This window comes from Bos indicus x Bos taurus, chromosome 10 (assembly GCF_003369695.1).
Source record: "Bos indicus x Bos taurus breed Angus x Brahman F1 hybrid chromosome 10, Bos_hybrid_MaternalHap_v2.0, whole genome shotgun sequence".
In the NCBI taxonomy this organism is placed as follows: Eukaryota; Metazoa; Chordata; class Mammalia; order Artiodactyla; family Bovidae; genus Bos; species Bos indicus x Bos taurus.
This window is the reverse complement of record NC_040085.1, coordinates 101,111,951-101,129,085: the sequence shown is the minus strand read 5'-3', so window position 1 is coordinate 101,129,085 and position 17,135 is coordinate 101,111,951. Positions and strand designations below refer to the sequence as shown.

Sequence of the window (17,135 nt, the reverse complement as noted above, 5' to 3'; positions counted from 1 at the left end):
TCAGAAGCTTTCTCTATCTCCTTTATACTTTAATAAGTCTTTATTACACAAAAGCTCTGAGCGATCAAGCCTCGTCTCTGGCCCTGGATTGAATTCTTCTCTTCCGGGGGCCAAGAATCCTGGTGTCTTCGCGTGATTCAACAACAACCTTTCAGTCATTGATGCCATCCAACCATCTCGTCCTCTGTCATCCCCTTCTCCTCCCGTCTTCAATCTTTCCCAACTTCAGGGTCTTTTCCAATGAGTCAGTTCTTTGCATCAGGTGGCCAAAGGATTGGAGTTTCAGCTTCAGCATCAGTCCTTCCAATGAACATTCAGGACTGATTTCCTTTAGGATTGACTAGTTGGATCTTCTTGCAGTTCAAAGGACTCTCAGGAGTCTTCTACAACCACAGTTCAAAAGCATCAATTCTTTGGCACTCAGCTTTCTTTATGGTCCAATTCTCACATCCATATATGACCACTGGAAAAACCATAGCCTTGACTAGACGGACCTTTGTTGGCAAAGTAATGTCTCTGCTTTTTAATATGCTGTCTAGGTTGGTCATAACTTTCCTTCCAAGGAGTAAGCGTCTTTTAATTTCATGGCTGCAGTCACCATCTGCAGTGATTTTGGAGCCCAAAAAAATAAAGTCTGACACTGTTTGCACTGTTTACCCATTTGTTTGCCTTGAAGTGATGGGACCGGATGCCATGATCTTTGTTTTCTGAATGTTGAGCTTTGAGCCAACTTTTTCACTCTCCTCTTTCACTTTCATCAAGAGGCTCTTTAGTTCCTCTTCACTTTCTGCCGTAAGTGTGGTGTCATATGCATATCTGAGGTTATTGCTATGTCTCCTGGCAATCTTGATTCCAGCTTGTGCTTTATCCAGCTCAGTGTTTCTCATGATGTACTCTGCATAGAAGTTAAATAAGCAGGGTGACAATATACAGCCTTGACGTACTCCTTTCCCAACTTGGAACCAGTCTGTTGTTCTATGTCCAGATCTCACTGTTGCTTCTTGACCTGCGTACAGGTTTCTCTGGAGGCAGGTCAGGTGGTCTGGTATTCCCATGTCTTTAAGAATTTCCCACAGTTTGTTGTGATCTACACAGTCAGAGGCTTTGGCATAGTCAATAAAGCAGAAATAGATGCTTTTTCTGGAACTCTCTTGCTTTATTGATAATCCAACGGATGTTGGCAATTTGATTTCTGGTTCCCCTGCCTTTTCTAAATCCAGCTTGAAAATTTGGAAGTTCACGGTTCACTTACTGTTGAAACCTGGCTTGGAGAATTACTCATCTGTAAAATGGAACTATTAATCAATAGTACTTGGTGAGTATTAATATGCTGAAGCCCATGGGACAGTACCCTGGAGAAGGAAATGGCAACCCACTCCAGTGTTCTTACCTGGAGAATTCCATGGAGGGAGGAGCCTGGTGGACTAGTCCATGGGGTTGCGAAGAGTCAGACGCCACTGAGGGACTAGCGTGTGGGACGGCACCTGACTAGTGGCGGTGGTCACCCTCGCCTCCTCGTGGTCAGTGTCTTTGGATGGGACCGTGGCCCCATGCGGATGCAGGCTGAGCACCTCTTCCTTGCGTGGGATGGAAGCTTGCACCAGACGCTCTAGGAACACTTGCTGGTGGAATCGTGAGCTCCAGTCTCGTCCCTGTGTGCAGTAACATTTACTATTTTTTCTCTCTTTTCCCAAGGCATTAAAATTCCCACTGATCACTCTTGAGCCTGGAAGTTTTTAAATGAATAGAAATCAACTCTCTGACAGCAGTGTTGATTTGGGCTGCAAGCCTAAATTAGTTTGATAGGTGAATCGCTGTGGTAATGCAGATGTCATCATACGAAAGTGGTCCGAATTCATTTTCTTTTGATGCCTCCTCATCAGGATGTAACACAGGCGTGTTCTGAAATGGAACATCCTCTATCAGTTTAATTCAGCGTAGTTTTGACAGCGTCAAGGTTTGTGTAATGTCCTTGTCGTAACCCTTTGAAGACCTTGTTCTACAGACGGGTGGGACAGAACATTTCTGGCATGGCTTTCGGTTCCATGTCTGGTGTAAGGTTACATTCCCGGTCATCTCAGCTGAAGCTGTACCTTCCGTATCCCTGAGCTCACACTCAGGCCTGATTTCAGCCAGAAGGCGCCTGGACCCCCATACCTATTATTTATTACCAGCATCCTTTCCAGTTGGCCTAGGCATGTTGTTCAGTCACTAAGTCATGTCTGATTCTTTGTGACCCCATGAACTGCAGTGTGCCAAGCTTCCCTGTCCTTAACTGTCTCCCGGAGTTTGCCCAAACTCATGTCCATTGAGTCAGTGATGCCATCCAGCCATCTCATCCTCTGTTACCCCCTTCTCCTCCCGCCTTCAATCTTTCCCAGTGTCTGGGTCTTTTCCAATGAGTTGGCTCTTGGCATCAGGAGGCCAAAGTATTGGAGAAGATTCCAGTACCACAGTTTGAAAGCATCAGTTCTTCGGTGCTTAGCCTTCTCACATCCATACATGACCATTGGAAAAACCATAGCTTTGACTAGACAGACCTCTGTAGGCAAAGTGATGTCTCTGCTTTTTAATATGCTGTCTAGGTTGCTCATAGCTTTTCTTCCAAGGAGCAAGCATCCTTTCATTTCATGGCTGCAGTCTAGGCATGGGCATGGTAGGTGTTGCATGATCTAAGTAATCTGGAGCAATCTGTTGGAAATTTCTGAGCTGAGACTGTGTCTGGAGGCCACAGAGCAAAGTTAGGAAGAGGAGCCTGGTTTCCAGCGTTGGCTTGTCTGGCGGTCAGCTGTGTGGTCCTGAGAAAGTTACGGCCTCAGGGCCCTGTGTGGAGCACTTGTCCCGGTGACTGGGCATGCGGGACACATCCAGTAAGTGGTGTAACCGGTTTTCTCTTTCTTTTGAATTTCCTCAGAGATAACAGAACGTAAATCACTTGCAAGCAAGTAATACTTGCTGGGTGGTGTAATTTTGGATCCACAACCATAAGTCGTGATAAAGTAACGAGACTCAGGCTTTTAAACCGGAGCTGGAGTTGCTTCTAAAATCAGTGACAAGTTTGCCGCTGTTCGTGAAGCATAAAGCCCAGGGCTAGAGTTTTGGTGTCCAGAGCGTCTGCATCAGGACTGAGCTGGATGCGTAACTGAGGGGCAGGGCATGGTTGCCCCTCTTTGCCTCCAGTCAAGACAGGCGGGCCGAGGGGTGGCCCCGTTCTTTCTTCTGTGACCCTGGGGAGGCGCGTGGCCACGTCCTGGTCTTGCTGATGCTCATGATGGGCTTGTGCCAGGAAGAGTCTCTGGGCGGACCCTCACTGCCTTGGAGAGACCACCTCTCCCCCAGGGTGTATTTGAACTAGCGTAGCGGCCTCTTTCTCCTCAGAGAGCATCTCTGCTCTTTCCCGACCCCCTCCCTTCGGGGGTGAGGGAACTTGGCTTCCAGACCCGAACTGTACGCAGAAGTTCTGATACGTCGGGTAGAAAGTGACAGTCCTGGCTCTGTTGCTGGTTTTTATCTTATGTCCTCGTTCGTGGCTGTGCCGGCTCTTCGTGGCTGTGTGTGGCCTTTTCTGCAGCTGCAGGAGGCAGGCCCGCTCCGTCGCGGTGAGCGGGCTCTCTGCGGTGGTTCTCTCCTTGCAGAGCGTGGCCTCCTGGACTCGAGTCGTGGTGGGCAGGCTCGGGGCCTGTGGCTCGTGGGTTTAGTCGCTCTGCAGGATGTGCGTCTTCTTGGACCGGGGACTGAAGCTGTGGCCTCCGCGATGCAGGTGGACTGTCAACCCCTGGACCAGAGAAGTCCGTCCTGCGACCTCGTCGTTGCACTTTCTCACCTTTCAGAAGAGCTGTGTCTTCCTCAGGTGCTGAAAGGCCAAGTGGGCGTCTTCAGTGATGGATGGAGAGGTGTTTCGAGGTCAGAGCGGCTGAAGCCTGCTCTGAGGCGAGTAGGTTGCAGGATGCAGCGAGAGTCTCGGAAGGGCGCGAGCACTCAGTTGCACCACCTTGTCCCGTGGCCGCCCTGTCTTCCAGGTGGCTCCCCAGGGCCCGCTTGTGGCCGTGCTGCTTGGCTGGCTTCGCCCCTCGCCCTGATGTTCGCCTCCCCCGAGGGACGGGCGTGCCCGGATCCTCAGACGGAAATGTCGCCTGTGCGGAGTGAAGGACGTCCTTGCAGAGCCCCGTCACCTTGTGCAGCCACGGCCTTGAGTCTTGGTTCTCTTGTGTGTTGTATCCTTGGCTGTCACTCAGTCGTCTCTCACTCTTCTCGAGCCCACTGACCGCAGCCCGCCAGGCTCCTCTGTCTGTGGGATTCTCCAGGCAAGAACACTGCAGTGGGTTGCCATGCCCTCCTCCAGGGGATCTTCCCCACCCAGGGATCGAACTCGCGTCTCTTATGTCTCCTGTACTGGCAGGCGGGTTTTTTCTCACGAGTGCCACCTGCGAAGCCCAAGCTGGCTGTCTTTATCGGTTCCCTAACCTGGGCACACCCCTGTCTCTGAGCCTGAGCCTTCCGGCTTGCCTGGCCCTGTCTAGACCCTCCCCCCGGGATCAGCCCAATAGAGGGGCTCTGCTCACCTCCACCCACCCTGCCCCTCAGCTTTGAGCTCCTGGCTCACTCAGCTTATTTTCTTTCTTCCCACTGCCTCTTCCCTGCACTAACTCACTTGTTCTCTGCCCTCTGTGCTTTGTACACGTGGAGATAATTCATGCAGGTTTTAGCCGTATGTTCCTGGCCAAGGTAGACAGAGAGAAAACGATGTCTGTAGAAGGATGAGCAAGTCTGTCCTTCTTGTCCCATCAGTCACGACACGTGGTGAATTTTTACATCTGAAACTGCACAGCCCGGCCAGAACCCAGGCTTGAGACCTGAACCCACTGCCCATTAATCGAGACCACACACCTGGTCTCAGCTCTTAGTGAAGCTCAGGTTCTTTGTGTCTCACTGCAGGAAGAATTCCGTGAGAGACAAAGTGTTCAGTAAGAAGGTGGTTTATTTAGAGAGGTCCATCTTCCAGAGACAGATACAGTCGGTCTCAAAAGGCGAGAAGAGCTTTGGGATGAACATGCTGAGATGGACAGAGCGTGGTCTATCAGAAGGCGAGAGGCCTCGATATACAGTGTGCTTAGTTTTGACGGGCTGGATAATTTCATAGGCTAAGGAGTGGGATTATTAGTCCAACTTTTAGGGGGAAGGTCTCCAGGAAACTGGGCTGCCACCTACACCTTGGCCCCTTAAGGTCGGCCTCAGAACCGTCATGGTGCTGGTGGCTGCGTCGTTTAGATGCTAATGCATCAGGTGGGACTCAAGGACTCAAGGTGCCCTAGAAGTCGCATCCTCTGCCATCGTGGACCCAGTAGGCTCTAGCCAGTTTCGTCACGTACACAGGGCTGTCAAAGCTTCCATGATGGCTCAGTTAGTAAAGAATCCACCTGCAGTGCAGGAGACCCTGGTTCGATCCTTGGGTTGGGAAGATCCCCTGGAGGAGGAAATGGCAACCCACTCCAGTATCCTTGCCTGGAGAATCCCATGGACAGAGGAGCCGGGCGGACTACAGTCCAGGGGGTCGCAAAGAGACGGACTCGACTGAGGGGACTGAGCACGCGTGCAGGAGTATGTGATTCCTTTAAAGGTGGCGCCCTGTCCCCTTCTTCCTGACAGTGAAAGTCTCTCAGTCGAGTCTGACTCTTCGCAACCCATGAACTGTAGCCCACCAGGCTCCTCTGTCCATGGAATTTTCTAGGCAAAAATATTGGAGTGGGTTGCCAATTCCCTTCTCCAGGGGCTCTTCCAGACCCAGGGATTGAATCCGGTCTCCTGCTTTGCAGGCAGATTCTTTACCGTCTGCGCCACCAGGGAAGTCCAATAGGAGGGAACGCCTTCCCTCCTATTTCACATCTTTAACGTTCCTCCATCTTAATTTTTAAATTTTAAAATAATTTTGTCTGTTGACTGAAAAGACACACACACTGAGAGTTGCAGGTTAAGTTTTATTTGGGGCAAAATGAGGACTGCAGCCTGGGAGGCAGCCCCTCAGATGCTCTGGGAGAGCTCCATAGCGGCAGGGGGGAAGGTCAAGATATAGGATGTAGGTGAAGGGGAGTTCAGTGCAATCGAGGACTCATTTTACAAAAGGTTTTCTGCCGGTCACGAGGAGCTGACATCACCGGGTAGGGATTTAGTGGTTCTTTAGATATGAGGAGATGCAAGGACTAGGATCATGAAATCAGTTCCTGGAAATACCTTAACTGTCTGAAGACCTGCTCCACCAGTTTCCCTGGAGCACAGAGTGCCTCACCGTCCACCTGAGCACCCCTCAGGGGGTGTTGAAGGTTGGCAGCTGCAGCAGCTCAGGGTTCAGCCTGCAGAGATGGATGAAGAATGCCCTTATTGTTATTCACTCGCTGGCAGATACTCTCGGCAAGTGCCAGTTTGTGGTTGACATGTCTGTACTTGCTGTTTTTGCCTTGCGTTTTGGCTTTAGTACCTAACTTCTGCATAATATGAGCTCACCTGTTGCGTGATGTTAAGCACCTCCTCCGTGCAGTGGAATCTCTGCCTTCAGCACCGGCCCCGCCCCAGTGGGTGGCTCTAATGCTGCAGACCTGCTGGGAGGCCTGCTGTAACCGGCCAGCCAGGCGTAGTCGGGCTGGAGGGCGGAACACGGGTAGCTCTCAGGTCCTGCTGGCTGAAGCCAGGGGTGGCGCCCCTCAAAGTGGTTTCGCCTCTCTGAGAATGGCCCACCTTTCAGGTGTTCAGCAGACTGCACCTCTCAGCCTCCTCCTCATGTGTGGGCCCGGGGCTCCAGCATGCGCCAGGGCATTTCTGCATAATCCGGACTTGCTTGGTCTCCCAGAATTTTTCCAAAGGGTGAATACTAACCTTTTACTAAGAGTGGAAATTAGGGGGAGAGTTCTGTGGAAAGGGCTGCCTTTGAAGGGAATAGATGAGCTGAAGTGTTAGCCGCTCCGTTGTGTCTGACTCTCTGCGACCCCATGGACTGTGGCCTGGCCGGGCTCCTCTGTCCCTGGATTCTCCAGGCCAGAAGACTGGAGTGGGTCTCCGTAACTGAATTAGAGGATGAAATGGATGCCTTTCACTGAAGGCATCAGCTCAGATTTGTGAAACGCCACTCATCATACGTTCTGGCCACTGGCCTTGCAGACGGTTGAGACCTTGGGTGACAATCTCGAGAGTTTCGGATGGAAGCCCTGTGTGGTGCAAGAGTGCCTGCCCGCCACGCTCCCCGCCTGCCCCAGCCCAGCCTGAACCTCCGCAGGGCCCACCGAGCCCTTTCCTGCCCCTCAGGGTCCGGTGGCAGCCACCAGGCCCTCAGAGGCAGCTCTGATTGTGTTTTTCCTCTTTCTGCTTTTGTCCCCATCGCTAACAGCTCTGGATTCCCCTGCCCAACTGCCCACCCCCCCGCCCTGCAAGACAGGGCAGAAGAAGGTTTTCCAGCTTTTAGGTCCTTCCTGTCTCTTTCCCCAAATTAGCTGGTTATCTTCTACCCCTGAGCCCCTTTCTGGTAGACCAGAGACCAGCTGCCCAAGGAGAGGCTAGAGGATACTTGGCAATCAGTATTCCGGGTTGAACCCAGAAGCATTCCTTGTCAATAGCACCAGATTGACCAGCCCCTGTGACTCGTGACCTTCTCCTCCTCTGTCCTCAGAGGGCTATAGGAGTTTGTGTCCTGATTCTGCCCCTGAACATTCAACATGGGAGGTCCTCTCTGGGTCCCCCTCTTTGGGGGAGGGTGCATCAGTCCTCCTCTGTCTCTCCTCCACCTGGTACTCAGCCCTTCCAGGGTGCTGATAACAGGCTGAAGTGCAAGAGTCAGTGCTTGTCTCGGCTTTTGGCTGAACGACAGAATGAGAACAAGTACAGTTTTAGTTTCTCCTGTTGCTGTACAACGAAAACTGGCCAGGTACATAGAAAATGCAAAGTTATCAGTAGGAAAAAAGAGACTTATTTTCTTTTTTCATCCTTTCTGCAATCTAAAAGGCATCTTAGTGTAGTTAACACCCACAGGAATGCACGCACAAATCGTTCGACTGAAAGGTAAGCTACACAAATTCTAGTCTTGGCTGTAAACCTCCGGTGAGCTCTTTGGTCAGACCTTCAGACAATCAAAACCTTGGCTTCCCTGCCTATAAAATGGGAGTAACATCTTTATGCGTCCTTACCAGCTTATTGCAATTATTTTTTAGTGTTTTTTTAAAAACTGTATTGCTGTGTAGTTGGTTTACGGTGCTGTGTTGTTAATAGTCTTAGGTGTGCAGCAAAATGAGTCAGATTCGTGTCCCACGTAGGTCACTGCAGAGCGTTGAGTAGAGCTCCCTGTGCTAGACAGAGGTTCTTAACAGTTCTCTAGTTTTTATGTAGTACTATGTAGACGTCAATCCCAATCTCCCAGTTTATCCCCTCCCCTTATCCCGATAGCCATGAGTATGTAATCTACATATGTAATTCTCTTTCTGTTTTTGAGATAAGTTCATTTATACCCGCTTTTTTTTTTTTTAGATTCCACATATAAACAATATCATAGGACATTTGTCTGTCTCTGTCTGACTGTCTTCACTTAGTATGATAATCTCTGCGTGCATCCATGTTGCTGCAAATGGCATTATTTTGTTCTTTTTTATGGCTGAGTAATATTCCCTTGTATATAGGTACCGTATCTTCTTTATGCATTCCTCTGTTGATGGGCAGTTATAAAATTAGACAATATACGAATGGGCTTAAAGAGCTACAAAGAACTGTACAAAAGACCAGTGTGGATATTATCTGCTAGAGAGGCTGCCTTTGATGAAAAAAAAAAGTGACAAATTCTCTTAAGATATGAACATGCAGTTGACAAGGAAGAAAATAAATGGGTCTTAAAGATATGAATTGATGCTTTTGAACTCTGGTGTTGGAGAAGACTCTTGAGAGTCCCTTGGACTGCAAGGAGATCCAACCAGTCCATTCTGAAGGAGATCAGCCCTGGGATTGCTTTGGAAGGAATGATGCTAAAGCTGAAACTCCAGTCCTTTGGCCACCTCATGCGAAGAGTTGACTCATTGGAAAAGACTCTGATGCTGGGAGGGATTGGGGGCTGGAGGAGAAGGGGACGACAGAGGATGAGATGGCTGGATGGCATCACTGACTCGATGGACGTGAGTTTAGGTGAACTCCGGGAGTTGGTGATGGACAGGGAGGCCTGGCGTGCTGCAATTCATGGGGTCACAAAGAGTCGGACACAACTGAGCGACTGATCTAAAGATATGAAAAGATCCTCACCCTCCCTGCTGATAAGAGAAATAGAAACTAAAACTTTAGGAGATCATGTTTACTTGTCAGGGTCTCTCTCCCTTTAGTTTCTCAGTCCTGTCTGACTCTTGCGACACCATTGACTGTAGCCTGCCAAGCTCCTCTGTCCATGGGATTCTCCAGGCAAGAATACTGGAGCGGGTAGCCACTTCCTTCTCCAGGGAATCTTCTCCACCCAGGAATCAAACCCGGCTCTCCTGCATTGCAGGCAGATTCTTTACCAACTGAGCTATGAGGGAAGCCCCACTTGTCAGGTTGGTGAAGTTCAAAACAGCTAGTAGTGCTGTGTGTTAGCCAAGGTGAGGAGCAGACTCACATTGCTGGGGGCGGGGGTGGTGTAAGAATTGATACAGTTGCTAGAGAAAGACACGCTGGTAACGTTAGCTGAAATGAAGATGCGTAATTTGGGGCAAGCAGTTCATTTCTTGCAATTTATCTGACAAATGAGCTTGCCCTTGTGCAAAATAAGGCATCTCTGTATTTACTGATTGGGAATGACTTTGAAGATATTTTAAGTGAAAAATGCCAAGTACGGTTTACAAAAAACAGTTTTTGTTTTTTTCTCGTCTTTTAACAAAGAAAAGAACTGCTGATATTTGCATAGATTATGTCTGAAAGGATACACCAGATTTAGATCATTGTTTTAGGGTTTTTTTCTTTCTTTTCTTTGCCTCCCTCACCTCCAACTCTGGTAGTCATTGCTGTTTTCTGTTTGTTTACTGCGCAGGAGTAGAATTGGGTGGCTGGCGACAGGGGTGATAAGATTACTTACTTCTCACTCACTGCATATCCTTTCTAACCTTTTGAATTTTGTCCGTATGCAGCCATTACCAATTTTTTTTTAATTGAAACAGAACGGAAGTAAAGAAAAGGAGTGAACAACAAGCATTCTAGGTGGAACCCCGACTCTGTTTCCTTCTTGCTAAAACAAAGCAACAAAAAACGAAAGGAAGAAAGTCACCGAAGAGCAATCGCTCAGGTTTTTTTGTTTTGCTTTCTCCTGCCCTTTTCCATGCTTGACTTTCATATGCCTCTCTGAGAGTATTTTCCTTCCACTCTTTGGGAAGCTAACTTGAGCTGGCTCCTTACAACTGCAAAAAGAGACTTTATTTCATGATTCTAATGAACCAAACGATCGTGTCTGTGCTCTCCCCTTGATCTGCCAATCTTTATTTCTAAGATCTGAGTAACCCTTGAAAAGTTGTGAGCATCAAACCTAACCTAGATATTCATTTTCCCTGACTTCCCAATGAGCAATGGCATTGGCTAGAAAGGACCCTTGGGGCCTGCCACCCAGGGGATTCATCTCCAGGGTAATTAAATAGCTGTTCAGGGGCTGCGGATCCTAATTGGGTATTGAACATCTTGTTAGGAGACGTTCTGCGTTTCTGCTTTATTAGGAATTGCAAGTTGTGTATTTGGGGATTATACCTCCTGTGTTCTGCTTTCTTTATTTTTACATATTATTTAAGGAAAGGGTCCTTAATTGGGCTTGTCTTTTAACTTGATTAACCCACAACCACTGCTTTGCAGAGCTCTTCTTTATCAAATTGTCCCCGTTGTGTGATTATGGGGAGCTCTGTGTCTTCATTGCTGTGAAGGCCGGACGGAGCCCTCTGGACCAGGTGGGGTCTCTTGAAGGTTTTCAAGTGAGGAAACCCTCCATGAGCCCTTGCCAAAGGGGGTGTTCGAAAGAGCCCCTTCGCGTTGACCTCCCGTCGCCTTCAACGAGGAGAAATCAGCACAGCCCACGTGACGATGCCCTTCAGGCCCCAGTGAAGAGCTTGTTTTATTGTGTATGTTGGAGTTAAAGGCTATCTTCAACTAGGGGTCGCGTTTACATTTCCACTGTGAACTAAAGCCGCCTGCCTGTTGGAGCGGGTTCGCCTCGTCTATGCACTATTCGTGCCTTTAAGTCAGAGGGAGCTTGATGTGGTGCCACATGTGTGAACTGCACGCCTCTGCGTGCTGGTAGGGACTCGGGTTCGGCTAATATTTTCACAGGCCTTTCCAGCAATCCTTATAGCCTCACTTAAGCAAACAAATAGTTATATCCTTTACAAAACAACGGAGCACACAATTCAGAGTGGTTTTTCAGATGCTCTTTACAATGATTGGCCCAAGGCCTATCCTAACATCATGTACTATGGAAGCAGCTCTGAGTTCTTTGAAGAAGAAAGATAAATCTCGAGGCCACAGATTTCCTTCTGTTTTCCTTCAAGTGGTTGGCTCCAGTTCAGTAATTAGTTTTACGTAGCTTAGAAAGTCATGAAAATGTGTAGACATTGTTACCTTTCCGTAGGTGACTATTATTACAAGGTTCCCAGTCTCTGTGGATTTCCAGCTTTTTGGAGTCTTTGCAAAAGAACTTTTGCCATGGCATGAGATTAAAACAAAAGCAGAGGAACCAGATAGCTTTGGCAAGAGAAGATTCTGATGTCCAAGACTGAGTCATGGGCAAGGCCCTACACACGGAGTGTACCCCAAGGCAGCAGCTATCTGGCAGAAAGGAAAAAGAAAATGTTGGAGTGGGAGTCACCGGGCCTTTATTCTATGCGCGTGTCTTGAGTAGGGCTTCCCTGTAGCTCAGACGGTAGAGAATCCGCCTGCAATGCAGGAGACCCGGGTTCGATCCCTGGGTTGGGAAGATCCTCTGGAGAAGGGAACGGCAACCCACTGCAGTATTCTTTCCTGGAGAATTCCATGGACAGAGGAGCCTAGAGGGCTACAGTCCATGGGGTTGCAAAGAGTTGGGCACGACTGAGCAGCTAACACTACGACTACTGCCACTGAGTACTCGTGACACCCTCAGCACTGTGCCAGCTGCGCACACGCTGTGCGGAGACGGAGTGGTCGGCCAGACCGAGGGACCCACCGTGCGTGCGTGCCGCGCACTAGGTCACTTCAGTCGTGTCCAACCCTTTGCGACCCCATGGACTATAGCCTGCCAGACTCCTCTGTCCATGGGGGAAGCTGGAGGGGCCCTTTTGTTTGAAGGGCGGTGGCGGAGATGGGTTGCAGAGATGTGGCGATGTCAGTAAGGAGGGCTGGTATTGGTAGGGCAGGTTGGACCAGAAATGGGTTAGAAGGAGGGTGGCAGCATCAGAACCTACTCTGCTTCTGTGGCTTTGATGTGAGTTTCACAAAACTGATCCGAATGGTTCAGAAGACTAAGAACAAAGGAGATTAACCCCAGAAAGTCAGATCTATAACTCTTGACCCCCTTAGCACAATGAGGTGCCCCCTATGAAGGATGTTTTCCCCTACCTCACGATCCCAAAAAGGCAAAAAATTGCCTCTTTTGCCTCCTGCCGCAGTGAAAATATTTCTACAATTCTTGGTAAGTAAATGGAGTCTTAGAGCTTAAACCTCTGCCCCGGGCAAGGAACCAAAGGATGTCATTGTGCATAACTTCAAAGGCTGATAAGATGTTTAAGGTCGCTGCTCTCTGAAAGAGTTTCTTTCTTTTAAGGCCAGCCAGAAACATTCTTGTGCACGTCCCATTATTCCAACGAGAATCGTTTCCTCAGTGTGTGGAGACGCTCGTGTTTTTTCTATTTGCTTGCTTCTACCCCACAGAATATATTCTCTCTCTGCCCGACAATTGTTGCATTGTGTTTGGATGATGGATGTCCAGTAAGCATGATATTAAAGCACTACCTTTTCTGTATGGAGGAATCAAAGTCACAGTGGTTCTGCCACACGATTTCTGTGTTTGCGAGAAGCAGTCGCCCCAGGACTTGGGGCTTCTTGAAATTTGGGGAATTATGACTGGTGTGGGATAGGCTGGTGGAAGATATGTGAGCTGCTTTCTCACTATCTCTGATTATCCCGCATTTAAAGCCTCTCGGTGCAGACGGCACAGGTGATGTTCGGAGCCTCCGTTTGTCAAGGACACGTCTCTCGAACTTTTCCGTTTTTCCCTGAGCAACGTAGAACGTGCTGGAGTCTCTCTGTCACCAGCAGGCAATTTGGCACCGCAGACGCCCTCAACCTGCGAACTCAGGGGTGGGAGTTTTTAGTAAATTGTCCAGGAGATAGGAAGATCCTGGCTGTGCCGCTGGGGATGTTTGCTGTTGACTGCACGTTCTTCCGCACAGAATAGCTTCCAGTTAAAGGGACTTTTTGTACATTCTGATTTTGAAAATGGAGACCTGCAGTGTCAAGTCGAGGAGGAGAAGGCCCCCAGAACGGAGGAGAAGGCGCTCTTGAAATGATTCATTGCCCCTGGGGGGGCTGGTGGAACACGGAGGCTTTGATGGCTGGGGATGGTGACACCTCCTTTGCGTCTTTATAGCTCAGAGCTCCTAGGGACTCCGCAGATGCCTGCGGGTGGTTAATAAAAGTATAATTCAGAGTTCTGCTGCTCGCTTGTGGTTTCTCTTGTTCTTCCCCTGAATTCCTGGCCCAGAGGATGGAGGTAGAGACAGAACCCTCTAGTCCTGCCTTACAATGCCAGTCTGCCTTATTGCACACCACAGGGTACCCCGTCACTGCCTTCCATAGAAGGCACATTAGCCAGCCTACCAGATAAAAATGTAACGTAAATGAAGACTTGGGCCTTCACTATTTGGAACTCCGCTTCTCGCATTCCAGACCAATGCCCTCAGGCAGACGGGAGATAGCTTAATACAAGGGTGTTTGTAACACTCCGGTTCCAACCAGATCAAAGGGCAGTGAGCCTGCTGGGGCCGCAGCCTCCAAGATGAAAACTGGACCCTGGAAGTGAGTCAGTGTGACCTGGCCCTGCCTTGAATTCGAGAAGAAATACCAATTCGGTTATGGCTGTTTGAGCCTTGGGATGGAGACTTTGAAGTCTCTTTGCCTATAATAAGTTGGATTCAGTGTCTCCCTTAGCCTGCCCCCACCTTGGACTAGTTTAAGACTGGGCCTTTCTTCTGAAGTGGTGCTTCTTGTTGGGGCTCTTGGGGTAAATGAAGTGATCACCCAGAAGCCAAGTAGGTGCTGGGATGCTGAGAGCCAGGCAGGGCTCAGTGCAGAGGCTGGGCCTTTCAGGATATTCCAGATGTTATTGGACAAGTGAAGGTACTGGAGCTTCCCTGGTGGCTCAGATGGTAAAGAATTTGCCTGCAATGCAGGAGACCTGGGTTCGATCCCTGGGTTGGGAAGATCCCCTGGAGAAGGGAATGGCAACCCACTCCAGTATTTTTGCCTGGAGAATTCCATGGACAGAGGAGCCTGGTAGGCAGCAGTCCATGGGGTCGCAGAGTTGGACATGACAGAGCGACTAACACTTTAGCTTTTCACTTTCAGAGGCACTAAAGCTACAGGTACAGAGGACCCTCACTCTCTTTCCTTGAACAGACAGCGGGCATGTTGGTGCTTTGTTGCCTGAATCAGTTTTTTTCAGACTTTTAGTTTCCGTGGATTAATAAATTTCAGAAGAAAATGTTCTTTTCTTTCTTTTCTTTTTTTTTGCAAATAAGAGCTTTAAAAATTGCCACTTGCTACCACTATAACTAACCTAGACAGTGTACTATAAAGAAAAGATATCATTTTGCTGACAAAGGTCCATATCGTCGAGCCTGTGGTTTTTCCAGTAGTCGTGTATGAATGTGAGAGTTGGACCATAAAGAAGGCTGAGCGCCGAAAAATTGATGCTTTCCAACTGTGGTTCCGGAGAAGACTCTTGAGAGTCCCTTGGACTGCAAGGAGATCAAACAGTCCATCCTAAAGGAAATCAGTCCTGAATATCAGTACTGAAGCTCCAGTCCTTTGGCCACCTGATGCAAAGAGCCGACTCATTGGAAAAGACCCTGATGCTGGGAAAGATTGCAGGCAAGAGGAGAAGGGGACGACAGAGGATGAGATGGCTAGATGGCTTCACTGACTCAGTGGACATGAACTTGGCAAAGTCTGGAAGGTGGTGAGGGTCAGGGAAGCCTGGTGTGCTACAGTCCATGGAGTGAGAAGAATCAGTCACGACTTGGTGACTGAACAACAGCTGTACTATAATTCTATAAAACAATGGACCTTTGAACAAACTAGGAAAAAAATCAGTAAGAATTTAATTTCAGAATAAAAGCAATCTCTTAAATATAATACATTTAGCATTATATACATTAAAAAAAATCTTAACACATTGTTATCATTTTTCTCCTTTTGCTTCTGGCCAGGGAAAACTTTGTCACTGATCAGGATTGGTCTGTGAACAGGTTATTAGAAAAGTTGTGTTGGCTACATGTATAATATATATACATACATGTGTACGTATATACAAATTGAAAGAAAAAAGCATGATTATTATAGTAATGACACATTTACATTATTATGCAGTAATACATTTTAATTACAGAGTACTTTTACATATATTATCTCATGTGATCAGTTAGTGTATGCCTTTGAAACATAAATTAGTCTTAATAGCCTAAGCTAAATAGAATTAAGAATAGAAGGGAAGTCTGGTGTTTAAACTGTTAGTGTCCTAGAGCCTAGAGTCAAATATGAATAATTTAAAAAATTATCTACTGCTTTGATTTTTCCATGTTTCTCTACTCTGCTTTATTAGTGAGAGTAAATAAACAGATAATCCTGTGATGATATGCACACATTTTTTTTTTTCCCGGCTGCACCGCCAGGCATGTGGATCTCAGTTCCCTAAGCAGGGATGAGACCCGTGTCTCCTGCAGCGGAAGTGCAGAGTCTTAACCACTGGACTGTCAGCGAAGTCCCCAACATGCACACATCTTTAGAAACCTGTGTGTCGCCCACTCCCACACAGGCATGTACTAATACTTATGATGTTTGTTTCTGAATAAAAATATCAGGATATATATTCTGATGAATGTAAATGTGCACGTGGGGAAAAATAAAACCATCTGAAATACATTCTGAGAAATGTTAGAGGACTGTGTGTGACGGGCGTCAGGGAAGCATGCTGGGGGGAGAGGGGGAGAGAGTGAGAGTGAATTTTTCCTGTAAGTGAATAGGGGTGTTTCTAGCCCCAAACTTGCATTTAAAATAAATATGTATTTTGACTACAAGTGTCTGTCTTGAACATCTGAATAGAGGTGCTTCTGATTTTGAATGTTCTCTTCAAATGAGATTACAGAATATTTTCCCTTTGCCAGCTTCTCCTTCCGGCTCCTACTAATTCTTCTAGGATTTTGGGATGCCTTTGTTGTTGTTCAGTCGCTCAGTCGTGTCAGATTCTCTGCGACTCCATGGACTGCAGCACACCAGGCTTCCTGTCCTTCACCATCGGCCAGAGCTTGCACAGACTCACGTCCATCAAGTCGATGATGCCATCCAGCCATCTCATCCTCTGTCGTCCCCTTCTCCTCCTGCCCTCAATCTTTCCCAGCATCAGGGTCTTTTCAAATGAGACAGCTCTTTGCATCAGGTGGCCAAAGTATTGGAGCTTCAGCTTCAGCATCAGTCCTTCCAATGAATATTCGGGGTTGATTTCCTTTAGGATTGACTGGTTTGATCTCTTTCCTAAAGGAGGGTGCTGACTTTTTAATTTAGTTTCTAAGTTTCTCTGAAGCAAAAAAATCGAGTGCACGACCAGTAGCCTAACTGCTCAATTGTGGTCTTATTTCAGAGACGCTTGGCTCAGCTAGAACTTCAGTTAGGTACTACTTTACCAGCCAGTTGATCAGTTCGGGTAGTGATCATTCAGTAAGTGGGAAGGTGCTTCATCCATGTCAGTCTTGGCGTCGGGCCACGGGGCTACTAAGAGAACTCAAGATAAAATAGTTTGTGCCCTTGGGGAGCTCACAGTCTATTGGGAAGACCAACGAGGCCGCAACAAGTAATTAATGACAAACAGTAGGAAACAAACAGGGTGCTATTATCTATAAGCTTGAAAGAAGCCAACT

The 17,135-nt window shown here is 48.0% G+C and overlaps 1 protein-coding gene across 5 annotated transcripts in view; it reads left to right on the top strand.

Annotated features, from left to right (window-relative positions):
• The window catches only part of FOXN3 (forkhead box N3), a 461,393-nt gene that overhangs the window by 47,839 nt on the left and 396,419 nt on the right, over positions 1 to 17,135 (top strand). The window lies entirely within an intron of this gene.